We start from the raw sequence: 20,411 nt of genomic DNA, 5'->3' as shown, positions 1-20,411 counted from the left end.
GCCAAACAAACTAAAAGAGTCAACTTTCTCTGGACTTTTTTTTCACCTATAAAATAAAAAAAATTAAGCTAGAGCATCATGAATACCTCTGCCAGTTAAAAAAGTGCAATGAATTTAAAACAAAAGTTACAGAAGAATGCAATGATATTCCTGTCCTCCATGGTCCCTTTTACCACCCGTCAGAGCTTCTACTGCTCTTCCCACACACTCAAATAAAATTAAAAATCCTATTCACAATCTGATTAAGAGTTAATTCACACAGGGTCTAAATGAGACTTAATATCATAGGAAATTTGCATTTTTAGAAAGACCAGTTAAACCACATGCATTTCTAATGAACAGAACTTGGTGGTAGGTGCAGTTAGAGGGGGAGGGAAGAAAATATACGTATCTTTGAGCAGAGAGCCTCCCAACAGTCCAGGCTTGGTCTACTTATTCTACTTTCTTTTGCCTCAATTAGATTTCCAACTTCATTTTCCACAAAGCATAATTTATAAAAACAGCTATACACACCCTCCCATTTTTTGTATGGCTCTTTATTCTCTCTTTTTGATTTGGCTCCTTCTTCTAATCCTCCCCACTAAGGCTTCTCAAGAGGTAAAATAACCAGTGTAAGCTGCACATTAGCCCTATACCTTCCTCATCTTAGGGTATCATACACAAATGCACATACAAACACACACAACATACACAATCACTGGAAGAATAACAGAAAGAGGAAAAGAGAAAGCGTACTGAGTAGAGACTGAAAATCATGGAAAACAGCCAGGATTATTGCTTTGTAGGATTTATTATGGGGAAGGAATACGGGAAAAAAAACAAAAAGTAATGAATGAAGGGGAAAGCATGGAGTCAGCTCTAATTAAAGCAACAGGGAATACGGAAATGAAGTATAAAATAAGGCTTGGATACAGCTGGGGAGTTACATGTTTTGTGTTGAGGTTTGTTTTGTTTAACTTTTAAAAAGTGATGTAGTCAAGAATGGAAAAAGAATTAGAATTGAGGATTAAAAACGCTTAAGTGGAAATGGAGAAGAAAACAGAGAGAGAAAAGATAATGGATAGAAATGGAATCAGAAAACAGAAAAAAAAGAGGATTAAGAAAGGAAAGCAAGAATCAGAGAACGCACAATCTAGTCAGAGGAATAGGAAGGATCTTACAATGGTGATGCACAAAAAGAGCAGAAATGAGAGCAGAGTGAAGTAAGAAAAGGAAACAGAGTAGAAACCAAGACTGAGACAGAACAGCAAAGACAAGAATACAAGATATCAGAGCCAGCTGGGTTACAAACCAGCAGCATGTGTCTTTTTGTTTTGGTTTTTGTTTGTTCTTTTAAATAGGAACACAAAGTGGCAAGAGATCATGATAAAGAACAGCACCATCTGGGGCATGTTTTCATTGGCCTTTTAATGTACTACAGGAAGCAGAACCCCAAAAAGAGAATGTGGGTGGGGAGGAGGGAGTGGGGCAAATGCCACAGCAACAGGAAGCAATAGAAAACGAGCTCAGTGGGTAGGCAGAAAAAAGATACAGGTGGTAAGCAGGCAGTTTCAGACTACTCTAGCATGCTGTAGGCAAAAGAATTTCATAAAGCAAAGCAAATATGACAAACACACAAAGGGTCAATCATCGATTAATTCAATGTAAAAAGCTCTAACATGGGTCTTTAATGCCTCTTCCTTCACCTTATTTATTACCTGTCCTACCCAGCAGTACAAGCTCAGGTTTTACTAAGTTATTTCTCACTAATCTTTCAAATTCATTTCCTTTCTTCCTCCCTGAGATACTGCGCTGGACACAGCCAAATATGGAAAGTATGAGTCAACTGACTCTACCACCAAGAGATCCCAACTGAACAGAGGACACAGATAAACACAAATTACTTGAAATATGCCTTTTGTGAATACACCAACTGAAAATAATCTCTCTGGCAATTGAATGCTTTCTCTCTAATGCACCTAACACTTTCTACCTTGAATAATAGTCATCCTTTTTAAACTATAAGCTCTTTAAGAATCAAAACTTTTCTTTTCTGACTAGTTTTTATACTCAGCGAAACCTAGCGCAACATCTATACATATGTGTTCAATAGTATTGTGACTGCTAAGTTGGAATTGGGGGGGTGCCTAATAGAGAAGAAAACATTTAGCAAGATCTTAAAAAATGAGAAAGACTAAAACGGACATGCACTCCACTGCAAAGGAGCATACAGTAGGCTCAAGAAAAGAAATAACAGTAAGTCATTCTGTCGAACGGCTGTAAGTAGCCAAGAGGAAAGAGAAGATGAGACTGGCTAAGGCATGCACCAAAAAGAGGAAGACAGCGACTACAAGCCTGATACACGGGGCTGGATATGAAATGCAATTACAGTTTAAACTTTTTTGAGACCATCAAACTTATATTTTACAAAGATTACTCTTGCTGTTGTAATACTTTGGGAGGGAAAAAAATGAAATGCTTCTATCTGTGGAAGACGCACTGAAGAAGTGATATGTGAGCTGGGTCTCATAAGAAAACTACAAGTTCCTTTGCGGAAGGGCCCTTCAGGAAGAGGAAATTAAATGAGAAATCGCATGGTAACATAAAAGGACACAATAGATTCTGGAGCTAGAGAAAGTCCAGAGTGGCTGGAGAATACTTTATCTAGAGGAAAGAGATATAAGACTTGAAAGACAGGTTAAGGTTATTTTATGAAGAAGACTAGTTCCTCGTTTGATTAAAATTTTAATGGGGGGGGGGGCCTCCACACTACCTACATAGAGTCATATCATCAAGTGATTCAACAATTACTCAGGATGACAGTATCAAGATCCCTGTTCACATATTCAATACCCTGCCTAGAACAGATAAAGTCTCTACAACCCCACTTCAGGCCATGTGGCTGCTATGCTAAAGAAACAGCCATTTCTAATTGCCATGGACCCAGATCTCACAGATCAAAATTTTTAAACAAAACAGTGAATCTAGAATAGTAGAACTGTTATTTTGACTTTCCAAACAAAGAAGACTACTGGGTGGAAAATGAAAGCCTGAACGTTTATTTATAGGACAAACCGTTTTAAACTGTTAGAGCAAATCACATAGTAAGGAATTATTTGGGGTGTTACAAACTTAATGACAACTGTACATCTCTGAATTCATGATATTGGAAGGAGTGACACTTTGTTTCACAAAAATGTTCACTGTGTCTTTCCTCCCAAACCACACTCCATCACTCATCACAAGTTAACATCAAGTGCTTTAAATAACAACACTTTCAATAATGTGAAGTCTCTTCTTGTTATACTTTACTATAACTTCCTGTGTCTTTGACATATTCAAGAAGTGAAACTCATGCATAGCATGTTTATATTATTCCCTCCTTAGCAAAAGCTCACAGACAATGTCAGGTCTGGAGAGATAAGAGCTGCTTCCAGGACATGAATTCTCATGAGGATTAGGCAACCACCATCTGGGGCTCTAGAGTTTATCTGTAGCAGCTGCCTTCAAAGTATCACACTAGAAGGGGGGCTGGAGGGGGGCGGTGAGTCTAATTCTAAAGTGTTTAACAACTTGCTCTACCTTGGCTTTGATTATTGTTCTGGATTGCTTTTTTACCTTCCTTGTAAGAATAAAATACAAAAGAGTCACCTCTTCTTAAAACACAATCAATTAAAATAGCGCAATGTATTCAAGTAACAACCACATCATATACTCATATTTTCTTAACATGTCATAAATACATATCAATATAAATTTTAATAATTACCTAGTCATTTTAATAATTACCTAACATCATTAATAAAAGCTTAATCTTTTTAAAAAAATGAATACTACAAATTTTTAAATTTCTACGTAGACAAAAACCCTACAGATTTTGTTTTAACCATTTAACAATATCACAGATTATTTGGGGGAAGATTTTTACTATTTTTAATGACATTCAAATAATCATAACACTGAATTTTATTAAACAGAAAGCAAATATTTACCATATTTATAAATCAAATCTCTATATAAAAGAACAGGAAGCTCAAAAATGAATTCAATAGGGGAAAATTAATTTTAAATACTCAATTTTAAATAATAACCTACTGAAAGTGATTAATATCCTTAAAATTTACAGTGTTAAAACTGGTCATAGGGCGCCTGGGTGGCTCAGTGGGTTAAGCCTCTGCCTTCGGCCCAGGTCATGATCCCAGGGTCCTGGGATCGAGCCCCACATAGGGCTCTCTCCTTGGCGGGGAGCCTGCTTCTCCCTCTCTCTCTGCCTGCCTCTCTGCCTACTTGTGACCTCTCTGTCTCTCTCTGTCAAATAAACAAATAAAATCTTAAAAAAAAAAAAAACTGGTCATAATGAAACAGCTAGATACTTATAAAAAATAGAAATTGTGAAACAAAATATTTTCCTTTAAGGTATGAATTCTACTGAAATAAGTCTCAAAATCACTACACCACTAAGAAATGTCTGTTTCTTAAAACCAGGTGTCTTATTTCTTAAAATCAGGTCTCCTTTCAATCGACTATTTTTTTTACCTGCTATAGAATCCTTTTTTTATTTTTTTTAAGATTTTTATTTATTTTATTTGACAGACAGAGATTACAAGTAGGCAGGGAGGCAGGCAGAGAGAGAGAGAGAGAGAGGAGGAAGCAGGCTCCCTGCTGAGCAGAGAGCCCGATGTGGGACTCGATCCCAGGACCCTGAGATCATGACCTGCGCCGAAGGCAGCGGCTTAACCCACTGAGCCAGCCACCCAGGCGCCCCACCTGCTATAGAATCTTAAGTTACATTTGTTCATTTCAATATCCTTTGACAAAAGACTTACTAAATTAAAGACAACATTATTGTTAGTCTCATCAGAGATCTGGCAAAGTGGCTGCATCTATAGATAAAATTCCACTCTAATAAAACAGCTTTGTAAAGAAGAATGGTTCAGTCTTTCACTCTTCATTCAAAATAAATAATAAACCTATTTCTGTATTGGACATTGTGACCTGGGGACACAAAAGGCAGAAGGCTTGGGTGTGCCAAAATCATAAAATTTTATGGACATCTTCCATGTCGAAAAATCTACATATATTTATATCTCCTGGCCTGATACAAACATTCTAGTCCTATTTCTTGAAGTACCTTCAAAATTTATCTTATTTCTCACCTGGCTCTTTCTCCCTACTTCAGTCAGTGGCAGAATCATTTTTCTTAAAGTTCTTTTTCTTTTAATTAAAAAAAAAAGATTTTATGTTTTTGACAGAGATACAGTGAGAGGAAACACAAGCAGGGGGAGTGGGAGAGGGAGTACAGGCTTCCCACTGAGCAGGGAGCCTGACGCTTGGCTCCATTCCAGGACCCTGGGATCATGACCTGAGCCGAAGGAGGATGCTTCCACCAAGGCACCCCCAGAATCATTTTAAAAAATCACGAAAACTTGAATCTCAAATCTTTTAACCCCCTCTCTCTATTTTAAAGATTTTAGTTTATTTATTTCAGAGAGAGAGAGATGGAGTTAGCAAGAGAGAGCATGACCAGGGAGGAGAGGGATAAACAGGCTCTCCACTGAGCAGGGAGCCCGATGCAGAGCTCAATCCCAGGACCCTGGGATCGTGACCTGAGCTGAAGGCAGATATTTAATGACTGAGCCACGCAGGCACCCCTCTTTTACTCCTCTCTTCATCAACTCTTTTATCAAGTCATCAAGCCCTCCTGACTCAGTTCAAAATCATTTTAGCAATATTTTCCTCTCAAAACTATCATTACCAACCTAGTCTAAGTTATCTGTCTCAAACTTTGGACTAAATGAACAGTTTTGTAGGTAGTCTCTCCTACCTAGCTCACAGTATACAACACCACCACGTCTCCTGGGTTTAAAATGCCATTCCCTTTCCTCCACACAAAGTCTCTCTAGACCAGATTGTCCAGGATTCAAACTCAGTTGTTTGTTTTTCCACACAACATTCCATATTTAGCCTAGAGTATTTCCCCACTTGCTGACCTGCTACATTAGGCACAAAACACACTGGTTCACCTGATCACAAATATTACTTCTTAGTGGTATTTTTCATATATCTGAAGGAGATGTGAAGAGAATCAACAAACAAACAAAAAAACTACAATGCATTTTTCTGCCATTCCTATACTGGGTTATAAAATAACGGGTATTTGTTGACTGTTTCAACAAAATCAATTATGCATTTAGGTTGTGATGTGATATGCTTTTTTTTCCCCCCAAGGGTTTAGCCTTTTAAAAGATATCAGAATCCACGGAATCTGAGTTCTAATTCTGCAACATCTGAGTAGGCAATGACAATGATCCAACAACATACAAAGATAGCCTCTGAATATGGAATCAGTACATACAGTAACTGCTTGTAATATTATATTCTTTTGTAAGTGGGATTTTTCTCTGAAATTCCTTGTATTTGTTAGAGATTCAATTTGTTACTCAAGCTGTGGATTTATAGGATTTATATCCTTAAAACCAATTCCAGCATAATTTCACACAGACTTCCTGAAGCTAACCAGGACAACACCCAAAATAAATCTTCCTTTTGACAAGAATAAATGTTCCATGAAAATAACGAATACATCATTTAAACTTAGAGCATGATGTCTGCAAACTCAAGCCCCACTCCACCACTCCAAATGCATCTAGCGACTACAGTAATCTAATCCCACACATTATTACTTATTCAGATGTTTCCCAAGTACCAATACCCCAAATAATTCAATTCCCTATGCTAAATCACCTGTTTTCAACCTGCTTGCTTCTCTACCTCTATAATCTAAGATTCTTGCTCCTGAGTTACAAGGTTCTACTTTACACTACCCTACCACTAAATTGACTTTCACAGGACCTTGGTATTATCTCCCAAATTACAGTGGAATCAGGTACTATAATCTGGGTTCTAACATCATCCAATTTTCTTATTAAAAATAATGACCCAACAAAAGAAAAGTAATATTCCTCTATATATTCAAATACCACTAAAGTATAAGTGATAAATACAGATAGAGCAGCATTTGTCCAATTTTCAGAGCCTGCCTTCAATATATCCACATTTGGATGAAAACTTAACACCAAGTATAAAATCATTATATAGTATAGGCAAGTAAGTAAGTGCCAAAGGAGTTCAAAGAGCAGTACCAACGTCTGAGTCTGAGTCTGAATCTGAGAATCGTAATGAAGAGCAGAGAGGGGCTAGGCATTCAATTCAATTCTTGCATTTTATTTATTTTTTAAAAGATTTTATTTATTTATTTGACAGATAGAGATCACAAATAGGCAGAGAGGCAGGCAGAGAGAGAGGAGGAAACAGGCCCCCTGCTGAGCAGAGAGCTTGATCCCAGGACCCTGGGGTCTTGACCTGAGCTGACGGCAGAGGCTTTAACCCACTGAGCCACCCAGGCGCCCCCAATTCTTGCATTTTAAAGATGAGGAAAATCAGGTCACAAAGGCTAACCGGAAAAGCTTCAATGGAGGAGATGAGATTTCAGGTGGACTCTGACTGATCTGGACTGACCAGGAAGGAGGGAGAAGGAAATTCCTGAAGGCAGAGAAAAACAAAAGGATAGAAGAGATCCGACTTAGTAAACATTCATGTGAAGCTACTATGTGCAGGTACTGTGCTAAGTGCATATCACAGGTTCTCATTCACTACTACTAACAACCTTTGTATTATCATCTCCAATTTTTATAGCAGAGAAACTCTGAGGCTCACTGTGTCAAAACTGAAACAGAAATCTCAGGTCTATCTGAATCTAAAGCCCATAAACTTTCTAACATTCTTTCTATCACAGTGTATCTCCTCCATTTTTTCTTTTTTTTTTTCATACAACACTCAGTATCTCTTTCATCTTTAATAATTATCTTTAAGCTGCCTTTGGCCCCTCAGAAAATAATTCTCACACCTTATCAGTATTATTCTTCTAAAGTCAACCTATCAAAAATAAACAGAAGCTATCAACCCAAGGTAAGTTAATTTTGATATTTCTGACACACATTTACATGAAACTACCACTCTCTTTTTAAGACTAGATTGGTTTTATTATCACACTGTCATCTATTTGCCAGGTTCAACTACCTAGCAATACTGCTTCTATCAATGCAAACTAAAATATACCCTTAAATTGTCATAATAAATATAATGCCCTGCAAAAAAAGCAGAAACCCAATATGCCATGCTCAGAAAACAGTAGGCATCAAAAGTATATTGAATTACCTAGGTGCCTCTCTGGCAAACGTATAGTTATTCAGACAAGCGCTTTCCATGAAACAACTTATTCCTGAGGCCATCCTCTCACCAGAAAAGCTGGGCATATATCTACTGAAGAAAAAGAAGGGCACCTTAACAGGAGTAGGGGGGGAAAAAGCAGTATGGGGAAAAGAAAGGAGGGAAAAATTGTTTGGGTTGGTTAGGCAGTTAGAAATATAGATATTGGTGGTCATTCATGTACCAGTAATTTATTAAACAGTCTTTGAAAACTAGAGACTGCCTAAATGTACATTCTGTTCCTTAGTCTAAAATTTAAGAGAAGGTAAGTGCGTAATAGAGATTCCAAAGTTTTGGCTGACCCTAGAAACATAGATGAACATTCTTTAAGGTCTTTTAGAAATATGTCTGATGACCTGATTCACAAATGCCTTGAAAGGTAATTAAGGCTACTAAGAGGTTGAGACAGGATAGAAAAGTACTTTCTACACAGAGGAAAAACCATAAAGAAATGAGAAAGCTGAAAAGGAAGTAAATCTGGGGAAACAATTAGTGCTTTGGTGTATGAGGTAGAAACCAGAAAGTCTTGAATACCAGTGTGAGGAACAGGAAAATCAGGAGTATAACAGAGAAACTGAGCAAATAGACTACAAAAGTTAAGACAACAACCCTTACTTAGTGCTGTGTGCCAGACATATGCCTCTAACAATCCCTGTACTTAAGAATTCAAAATCTAGTGAGACTAATACATATAATCACATTATCAAACTATCATAAAATTTAATACAACAGCAGTATGAGTCAAGTGCTAAAGATTAAGTCAAAAATAATTATCGATCTCACAAAGGAGATACATGTGAGGCATGCCTTGACAGACCAACGCAATTCCCTCAGACGGAGACAGCAGGATGGTCAGAGAAGTAACTAGGACCTGATCTAGAGAGATCCTGTGAGACTGGAAGTGAGGAAAATTACATTAAGCTAAAAACAAATTATGCACTCTGAAAAAGAGAAATGAGTAAGAGTTAGCATTTCCATTCCTGGGTACACAGTCAAAGGAATTAAAAAGGTATGTCCATGGAAAACTTGTACACAAATGTTTACAGCATTTTGACTATCATTCTTAATAGCCAAAAAGTGAAAACAACCTGAATGTCCATCAACTGATAATCGATAAGCAAAATGTGTTACGCCCATACACTGGATACAAAGGAGTATTATTTAGCCATAAAAAGGCATTAAGTTCTGACACATGATATAACATGGATAAACCCTGGAAACATTTTATAAGTGAAAGAAGGCAGACACAAAGAACCACATATTGTAGATTCTACTACTACGTGAAATGTCCAGATTAGGCAAATCTATGAGACAGAAAGTATTAGTGATTGCCCTGGGCCGAGAGTTTTGGAGGTAATGGGGGAGTGACGAAAATGTTTCCATACTAATTATAGTGACAGCTGCACAACTGAGTGAATAAGTTAAAAACCCCTGAATCATATACTTTAAATGGGTTAATTATATGGTACATAAATATCTCAATAAAGCTATTATTTAAAAAAAAAACAAACCTCTACTGCATAGTGTATAAGGTTCAGCAGTACTCCCACACACACATACGCTGACACACAAAGAGGTAATTCTTTGAGGGAAGCTTATAAAGAGGTTTGGAGGGAAGCTAAAGAGCCTTAACTTCCTACTTTGAAGGTCTGTGCTGAAACCAGAACTTGTTTCTTCTTCTTAATACATGTCCATCCATCCCTGTACGGCTCAGCTCTCTACTAGGAATATAGTTTAGTTCAACTCTATACTAGGCATAAAGACTGCTCAAAAAATATTTGTTCAGTGGTAGTACATACAAAATACTATATGAATCAAAAGAAAAATCCAACATCATAAAGAGGCTACAATAAGCACAAAGTTTAAAAAAAAAAAAAGGTTACTAGATTTTCCTTTAGGCTGCAGATCTTGGCAGACTAGAGTATAGCTGTATATATCCAGACAGCTTATTTAAGTCAGGAAATTCCCTCTTAGCCAATCATTTAATAATTTTTTTAAAGTTTTACATAACATACGGGGTAATTATTCTTCTAAGATGGAAAATGACTTTCCCAACACCCGGTTTTTGGCTTGTTAGTAACCAAAACACAGGACATTTTCCTATTTTAAGAGAATGATTACAATTATCAAAGTAATTTTATTACAATGTCTGAATGACACAGTACAAAAGTATAATAGGAACCATTAGAAATTTTTGAACTTACAAGTCCTTTCTGAGGGCATCCAATTATTACTTATTAAGCCACTTTCTTTGTTAGAATATATTTTTCTGACTTAAACATCCTACTTTTTTTTTTTTTTTTTTTAATTTGGGTAACAGATTTCAGTTCACGGTTAAATGTAAAATAAAAACTGCAAATTGAAAAACAATTTTACTTCCATTGAAATCAATTTAATGGCTCATTATCCAAAAGTGTATGTTCATCAATACAAATAAACTTTCATTTCTAAGTTTCTTTTGAGGTTAAAATCCTAAAATAGCCCTAAGTTGCACCACAATCCAGCTGCTAAGGAAAAGCTAAGTAATGTTTCCCATGACTAAATGGATTAATTCTTTAGCCCAAACACAATTACTGTTCTCCACACTGTTCCATTGAACATCTAAATAAGCATCCCAAAGCTTATTTCATTCAAAGAAAAGATCCAGACCAAAGAATAATCCCAATGTATGAAGTTTACATTTTGTGTAAAGTTTTTTTTAAAAGGGAAAAATCTATAAGTGGTAATCAGGAAAAGAAATGAGTTGTTTTAGACAGGTGGAGGGGATGACATCTATTGACTAATAGATATCTTTGTTGAAGGAGTGCTGTGCAGATTCCAGTAGATGTCTTTTTCTCAAATCAACTAATTTTTCTTACTTAGCTCCTGAATCTACACTTTCCCAAAGCTGACACATCAGCAGTGAGAAGAATAATTCTTTGAGAAATGGCCTGTTACACAGAAAAAGATCTACATTTCATCTGATTGTTCTAACTTCAGCTGCTTTAAAATTTTTCAACTTCAACCATATCTGAAGAGTGCTCTCCTACAGCCATGCTTAGTAAACATTTTATTCTTCGATACATTTTTCAATTTAAAAAAGTACATTAGCTGATCTAGTGGCAGGGTCAGGGGTTGTGGCGTAGAGAAAACAAGCAAACATGCAGCTGTATTCAAATAATACTCTATGACTCGGGGGTAAAATGAAAATAAATAAATAATAGTTATTAATTTCAAATCAGGATTCTCTGACAATGACAAGTCTTCTGATCACAGGATCTTTTAATACTTGCTGTTACTGAGATGTTTACACAAAGACTAGGTGACCGTGTCCCTGTGTTGGAGAAAGAGCACCTACATGAGGGAATCTGAACTAAACACCTGTAGGGTTTCTTCTTCCTCTTTTTTCTTCCCTTTTTTTTTTCCTTTTTTGGTAGGGTTTCTTCTGACTCTTAAGATTGGTTATTCAATTTCCACTTGTTTTTATCTAATGTGAAAATATAGCTGTTTTTCCACCAGCTTAATACCCCTTGAGAGATCTCTTTTATCTTATTACTGTTGCAACTTGAGTTGCTAAGAGAGTTTTTAGCTCTTTGTAAGGAATACTTTTGCACTGAACTAAAGAATTATTTACTGTTACATGGTTTTCTACAGCTCTGACCCAAAGCTTTCACAAACACTGCAAATGTTACTGTCACAAGATCACACTATTTAGCTTTGGTCTTCTAATGAAGGCTGAATTAATGGCAGGGCTTCCTTGCACTGTTGGAAACTAGACCGCTACAAGTGGGCAGGCGGGAGTGGTCTATACAACCTTTGTGTCACCTAGTTTGCAGATTTTCTTCCTTAGGACAGCAATCAAATAAAATGCTGAATTCCTACCCAGTCTTGACTGTTGTTGGTTTTGTCAACAGGGGGTTAAACTGCCTGAATCTCACCTTTAGCAACTACAGGTATAATCTGATTAAAATGGTTATTAATGCCCTTCGGAATTCTAATTAGCCAAAGGGACAGGCTGGGGGTGGGGGGGTGGGAAATGGGTTATTTTCCCAGTCAGAATTTAAACTTTCAGAGATCACCCCTATATAGTTCCTATCCATCTACTTTAGCAAGACTAGGGGAGAAGGGAAGGAGGAGCCTAAATAAATACAGTAATGAAAACACACAAGAAGGAAAGAAGAAACATAAAAAAATAATGAAAAGAGAAAAAAATAATATGAAAGAAAAATTTTCAGTAAACTTTCCCAAATACGCACCAGTTATAAAAAAGTGAAACCCAATGTACCTCTAGTAAGTACAACAAACAAAAACAAAACTTGCTAGAAAATAGTTGTTAGATATTTGGACTAGAATCTTACTTGTGAGAAATTAGAAAGATATAAAAATAAGAGAGTTACTTTTCATACAGAAAAAGATTTACATACCATGCTTCTTTCAAAAAGCAAAAATCCCAATGGCTTCCAGTGCCCAAAATGTTTTTATAAAGTGTGCACATTTAATACCCATAAATAGGCTAGTTTCTTCACGTACATTTTTTTTTTTTTAAGATTTTATTTATTTATTTGACACAGAGAGACCACAGGCAGGGGGAGCAGCGGGCTGAGGGAGAGGCAGGCTTCTAGCTCAGCAGGGAGCCCTACTCCAGCTATATTCTAGTACCCTGGGATCATGACCTGAGCCAAAGGCAGACGCTCAACCGACTGAGCCATCCAGGCATCCCAAAGCAGCTCTTTACGGAATCTGAAAGTAAACATCAGAGGCAAATTGGAGAAGATCAGAATTTAAATTAGCAGCAAACTGGTGGTGAATTTACCATTTTCCCTCTTTGATCTCCTCTGGCCTAGACTCAACAGTGTAAACCTGCAAGTGGGCACTCTGGCAAATGGAGGGAACTCTAGGCCAAGCCACGCAGTTGCAGCATAAGGAGCAAGAAAGGAGTCTCCTACCACTCAGAATAGAGAAAATTCCCTGGGTTCGTGTTCTTTTCAGCATTCCCTTGTACCATAGCCACCAAGCAATCTTGTGATAGTGATGAAGGCAGTAACAGGTGCAGCAGTGGGGTCCAGAGTCTGAATTCTGAGGGGGTAAGACTTCTTCAAGAAAACGGCTTTTTCTGTCTTCTTGCTACTTGGGCCCCTAAGTAGATACACTGTAAGAAGTACACAGCAGGAAGGGGTGACTAAAGCTCTTACTCAATGACCAGAGGACCAAAAGGAGAGGGAGCCAGGTAACCAAAAGTACCAAGGAGATTATAAAAAGGGAGAAGCTCAGGAAAGCAACCCCATGAGGTTTTTGAGGAACATCTATGCTGACCCTTAACCTGTGAGGAGCTAAGGCTAAAACAGCATACCACAGACACTGAGAACTGAACTACTGGGCAGACAACTAACCAGTTTCGTATTGGCCACTGTCTGGTACACATGCAAGACACATTCATGGTATGGCAAAAGTTTTGTAAAAGGAACTAATATTAGAACCATGACCCACAGGAGGCTGGTAAACTCACAGCCCAAACCTAACCAGTTTGACCACCAACTAAAACAAAAACACCAACATTCATTGTAGGATTTAAACAAGACACAGTCTCACAATGTAATACTCAGACTGTCCAGAATATAGTGCAAAAAAATCTGGGGTGCCTAGGTGGCTCAGTGGGTTAAAGCCTCTGCCTTCGGCTCAGGTCATGATCCCAGGGTCCTGGGATCAGAGCCCCATGTTGGGCTCTCTGCTCAGCAGGGAGCCTGCTTTCCCCCTCTCTCTCTCTGCCTGCCTCTCTGCCTACTTTCAATCTCTGTCTGTCAAGTAAATAAGTAAAATCTTAAAAAAAAAATTTGACACGTGAAGAACTAGGAAAACCTCAATTTATGAGGAAAAACAAATTGCAGATGTCAACACTTACGGATTTACCAGACAATAACCTTAAAAAGAAGCTACTAACAATGTTCCACAAAGTAAAAGTAAAGACTCTTAGAATGAACAGAAAGATGGGAAATCTCTTCAAAAAAATAAAAGATATTGGGGCGCCTGGGTGGCTCAGTGGGTTAAGCCTCTACCTTCGGCTCAGGTCATGATCCCAGGGGCCTGGGATCGAGTCCCGCATAGGGCTCTCTGCTCAGCAGGGACCGTGCTTCTCCTCATCTCTCTCTCTCTGTCTCTCTGCCTATTTGTGATCTCTCTCTCTGTCAAATAAATAAATAAAATCTTTAAAAAAAATAAATAAAAGATATAAAGAAACGGAAAAATTTAAAAACTGAAAAATACAATAACCAAAATGAAAGTTCCATTGGACGGGTTCAACAGCCACATGAATAGAACAGAGGAAATAGCCAGTGACTCTTAAAGACAGATTAACAGAAAATACCCATTCTGACGAGAGAGAAAAAAATATTTAAGAAAACGAAAACCTCAACGACTTGTAGAACAATCTAATATTCATTTCACTGGAGTCCAAAAAGAAAAAGAGAGGGTGGTGCAGGAAGAAAAAAATATTTGAGAAAGTAGCAAATTGAAAACTAAAATTTTCAGCTTTACTTGCATTACTTACAGAGGAACAAAATTGGAATGACGGAGAATTTCTCATCAAAAACCACAGAGGCTGGAAGAAAGTAGAACAACATTTTTAAGCACTGACAGAAAAGAACTGTTTACCCAGAATTCCATATTCAGGGAAAATATTCTCTGGAAATGAGGGTACAATAAAAATATTCTCAGATGAAAGAAAACCAAGAGAATTCACTGCCAGGAGATCTGCTCCAAAGAACTGCTAAAGGAAGTTAGTTCTTCAAAGAAATATGACACTAGCATAAACCTTGAATTTAGGAATGAAAGACGTGCAACAGATAAAACAGTAGTCCATCTGTTGAGATTTTTTAAATGTGCTTGAAAACAAAAAGCAAAAGGTGTATAGTGTCTGATGGCATTTTCAATATATGTAGATATAATACGTAAGACAAAAAAATACATCAAACCCCCAGCTCAAAATGTGGCAAAAAGATTATAAAACTACCACTTGCATTTTTAATGAAGGGCAACTATGTGAAAAATGTGATTTCCATAGATCTTAAAATTCCATTTCTTTCCATCAATTCTCTCTTCTCCCAAAGTGGAAACAATGACATCAAACAGCTTATAAGTACCTACTTGTGCATGATACTGTCAAGACCACTAGCTGAAAAGATAAATTCTTTGTGCTTTTTGAAGCTTACAGTCTAAACTATTCAAATCCAACATAAAAGAAATGATAAACAATGGAATTAAACATAAAACAATGGCTTAAAGATTCAAATAATATACACGTTTTACATCAACGTATTTGTTGTACCAAAGAGAAAAAGCATTGGGGAAGGTTCGCTGGGCCATTGTTTTTGTTGTCTTATTTTAAAATGGTAAGCTATTCCTGAGAAAAATACACTTACCTTTTGTAAGTCAGAGCTCCTTTTGAGTGCCAAATTGGAGAAAAGAGATTGTTCCATTTTATAAATCCCAGTTAGGTTACTGAGGAGGTGCAAATTCAGATACAGAAACAAATACTTTGAAGAAATGCCAAGATCATCCCCCATGTATTAATTAAGGCCTAACCTTAGAAATAAATCATTTCATCTTTAATTCATCTTGCTAGTTCTTAAAGATTTTATTCATGGCCTGCAGAAAAAAATGTCTTTGAATCTGTAAATATTCTAAGAGTATAAATTTTGTTTATTTTAAAGTAGAACTCATGATATTCTGTAATACTAACACATCCTTAAAATGCAGGCAAACTTCAGTTACTGCCAACGGCCCTTGATGTGTTTGTAACACCCTAAAGATTAAAGAGTATAATGTCATAAATCCTATTACAGTATATAATCTCTAAATTACATTCAAGAGGATAAAAATATACAGCATATTAATGAACTTTACATTTTCATAACACCCTTTATACTGAATATGCGAATCTAGTTACTTTGGATAAAAGTTTATGAAAATCTATCTTTCATAACTATTAAATATATTCTGCTCATCCTTGGAATCAGTTATTTTCAAAATGATGTCTGCCTTATAAGTGGATTAATGTTTCCCACTTCTGCCCCAAATTTCAAGATTTATTTATGTGCTATCCTTATGAGGTAAGACAGAGAAATAAAATTTAAAAAGTAAAAATAAATAAGGATTAAACTAAGTATATATGTATGTTTAGAAGATATCTTTAATACCCTGAAAAAAAAAACACCAAGAGTATTTAACAAAAAAGATTCTTCCCCACCCAAAATCCTACCATAAAAGGGCAAGAGCTCATTTTTCTAAATAATGGTGGTAAGGTGGAGTGGGGAAATATAACCTCCAAAATATTATCATGCACGTTGTCAATAAAAGCAGGCAAAAGATCTGCAAGAGATGTCAAGCAAATTGACTGATACTTTAATAAAACTGAGATACATGAATTGACATGTATTCCTTGCAGTGCAATGAACAGTGTTCCCACCCCAAAAAAGGTATGTCCGAATCCTAACCCCTAGTACCTGTAAATATGACTTTATTTGGAAATATGATCTTTCCACATACAATCAAGTTAAAAATCTTGAGAGAAGATCATCACAGATTTAGCAGGGAGGGCCCTTAAGTCAATGACTAGTGACCTCAAAAGAGAAAGGAAAGGGAAATTCAAGACTGTAAACAGGTAGCAGAAAGCCATGTGATGATAGAGACCACAGTGATTCATCCACAAGCCCAAGAGCACCAAGGATTTAGAAGAGAAGCATGAACGGGACTCCCTCATGCCTCTAGAAGCAACCCTGATTTCAGATTCCTGGCCTCTAAAACTGAGAGAATAGACTGCTATTTTAAGCCAAAAAGTTTATGGCCCATCCTAGCAGCCCTAGGAAACTAATACATTCCTTAAGGAAAGTAGAAAAAAGATTTGTATTTATATGAAAAACAAATCAATTTACATATTTAAAGGCTCCAAACTGTAACCTGATATTCAAATTATTATACCATTTGACACCAGATCAAATGAAATACCTGGAATGGTAGACATTTGCCAAATGAGTTTCCAAATGATGGTGGATGCCCACAGTTCCTAAATGACGGTACATGATCAAATACCTGAACATGCAACAGTAAAAGATCTTTTTAGGACTTGAAGATATACTAAAGGACCTTGACTGACTACCTGTAGATGTTTCCTATGACCCGTAGAAACTATCAGCCTAGATTCTGCCAGTTGCCTCCTAAAATAGAGGCAAACAAATTGTGTGCCAACTTTTATTAAAGTCTGGTTCAAGGTGACACCACATGCTAAGAAAAGAGCCCAGCAGGGGATTAATGATATACACAGAGAAAGCAAATTACCAGGTATACTTCTGAAATTTAAGGTATACTTGGAGATCTAGAAGCTTGCAAAAAAATCTAAGAGATTTAATACAACCTAGACGGGTTCTAAGGAACTATGTCATAAAATTGACTTGGCTACACTTACAGAGATTTTGGTCCCCCCTCTATTGGAATAGGCTACATAACCTAAACAATCCTAAGGTATCTATACCTTCTTTTTTAATAATCTATGTCCAGGCACTCGTTTATTCATCAAAGAAATAATTTACTGAGTTCTATACTAGGCATTATACTGTGTTAGGGATAGACAAAGAATAAAAAATACCACCAATTATTTCAAGGCACACTTCTAGAAGGTAGAAGACCATGGGGAGGGAAAAGGGGAAAGGAAAAGGAGAGAGTCATCAGATATATATATGTCTGGTGGTAGAAACTATTGAGAAAAAAAAAATAAAGCAATGTAAGGAGATGAAGAGGATGATACTCGTATTTAAAATAGAGTGGTCATCCAAGATCTATCTGATAGAGTGACATTCAAGAGACCTGAAGCAAGAGAGGGAGTTAGGCATGCAGAGATATTAGAAGATATTAGAAGACATTTATGTGTGAGTGCCTATGTGATTTTTTAAGCATGTGTTTCTGTGTTTCTCTTTGTTTTTCCACTTACTACATGAAGTACACTAACTTGACTAAGCAACTTGCTGTTTGTTTCTTGAAAGCAGCATGCAGGAAGGAGCCCAAGGTGCCTTAAGTCCTGCTGTAGACTGTATTCTTTACTGTATGCTGGGTTCCAGGTACACTAGAAAAAGGCAGCCATGTGTATCAAAAGGTAAATCCTTTTTGGATCTAGTCAAGTATTCCTGGAAGATGTTTTAGCATGTGCCCTTCAGATGTATTCACAGAGACAGGCATACTCTGAATACAATGTAACTTCATTATAAAGAATTATCTCATAAATTATAATGTGAAATAACCTGGGCATTCCACAATAAAATATTAAATCTGAAGAAAAAAAAATTCACCCTCTGAAGCTGAAGAAACCACAGTACATCCTGGAAAGAGGAAGGAGACCAGTCTGGCTAATGCTGAATAAAGAAGAAAAACAGTGGGAGGTTAAGAGACAGATAAAACAGCTGGGATGGGGTTCCCCCTGGACTTGAGGGCAAGTCAAGAAAGGCCTTGTAGGGACGCCTGGGTGGCTCAGTTGGTTAAGCAGCTGCCTTTGGCTCAGGTCATGATCCCAGCGTCCTGGGATCCAGTCCCACATCGGGCTCCTAGCTCGGCGGGGAGCCTGCTTCTCCCTCTGCCTCTGCCTGCCCTGCCATTCTGTCTGCCTGTGCTCGCTCTCTATCCCTCTCTCTCTCTGACAAATAAATAAAATAAAATAAAAAAGAAAGGCCTTGTAGTTTGAAAATTCTGAATTTCACTGTGTGACATAAGAATCCAGCAAGCAAAGAAGTCACAGGACCTGACCAAAAGGGTTGCTGTGACTGCATTATGAAGATCAAAATACAGGAAGACAAAAATATCTGCGGAAAGAACAGTTGGAAAGCTATTGCAACAATCCATCAAGAGATGATACCCACCCAGGTTGGTTACTGGAGGGTCGAATTCTAGATATGTTCCAAAACTAACTGTTCTAATGGATGGACTGAATCTGCAGTGTGAGAGAAAGAAGAGAGATGACTGGTGTTTTTTGGCAACTGGAAAAACAGTTTGCATTTGCTAACATAAAAAGTCTAAGGATAGAGGAGGGAAGAGGAAAGCCAAATCAAGACCTCAGATGTGATTTATTTCTTTTCTTAAGTAACTCTAGACCCAATGTGGGGTGCTCAAACTTACAACCTCAAGATCAAGAGTCACATGCCCCACTGACTGAGCCAGTCAGGTGCCCCCACCTGTGATTTCTTAAGATGCCTATTAAATATACAAGAGTGTCAATTATACCTCAATAGAGCTGAAAAAAAAGCAAGAGGAACTAGTCTGACCTTCAGAAGAAAGCCACAAAAATTTTAAAATCCTGTAGGAAAAAATGTACGAGAAAAGGCCTGAAGATCCAGACCTAAGGCCAACAATGTTTAAAGGTCAGAGCAATAATAACCATAGCTAACACACGATGCACCGAACACTAGTCTAATAATAAGCCTCCATTTTACAGATCAGGAAATCCAAGCACAAGAAGTGAAATGGTTTGCCCAAAGTCACATCATAAGCAGCAGCACCAAGATTTATAAAGACAAAATACATTTATGAACCCTATTCTCAAGCATTACCCACACTATATGACCTCTACAGAAAGCAGGATGTGACCAACGAATCCTTAGTATGGCCAGCAAGGCAGGAAAACCAAGATCAGAGTTATCCTCTAGGATACGGGAAAACAAATGTCAGCGGCAGATGAATAATTAGGAAAAAGGACTAAGCCAGGACCACGGCACCTGACACGGTGGAGCTCACTGGGAAAACAATCAATATCTCCAGGACCATAAACTGATATTCTTTTATACTGCTATTTCTAAAAGTGATGAAGAAGTATTTATAAAACAATACCTAAGTTAAAGAATATACCTGTTTACTCAACAAGTTTAAAACCTTTTATGCATAGGTCACTTTAACCTCAATCTTCATCAGTTAATCCCCTTCTATTACTTTTCCTCTTAAAACCCATAATGAAAATTTCTAAGTTATATTTATATAACTCTCAGCCAGAGAGAGAGAGGAAGGAGGCTCCCTGCCAAGCAGAGAGCCCGATGCGGGACTCGATCCCAGGACCCTGAGATCATGACCCGAGCCGAAGGCAGCGGCTTAACCAACTGAGCCAGCCAGGCGCCCCATAATTTATTTTTCTAGCTTTTAAATCAAAGATTTATTTA

The 20,411-nt window shown here is 37.3% G+C and overlaps 1 protein-coding gene and 1 long non-coding RNA gene across 7 annotated transcripts in view; both read right to left on the bottom strand.

Moving 5' to 3' along the window:
* The window catches only part of ZCCHC7 (zinc finger CCHC-type containing 7), a 240,850-nt gene that overhangs the window by 157,351 nt on the left and 63,088 nt on the right, over positions 1-20,411 (bottom strand). The window lies entirely within an intron of this gene.
* On the bottom strand, positions 4,745-8,607 carry LOC309846133. The gene is made up of 2 exons (XR_014301740.1): positions 8,197-8,607; positions 4,745-7,521 (listed from the first exon to the last, which is right to left on the bottom strand). It is a non-coding gene; the product is annotated as an uncharacterized lncRNA (long non-coding RNA).

Source organism: Mustela nivalis, assembly GCF_964662115.1.
Source record: "Mustela nivalis genome assembly, chromosome: 13".
Taxonomy (NCBI): domain Eukaryota; kingdom Metazoa; phylum Chordata; class Mammalia; order Carnivora; family Mustelidae; genus Mustela; species Mustela nivalis.
Note: the sequence above shows the minus strand (reverse complement) of the source record. Positions and strands in the feature narration are given on the sequence as shown.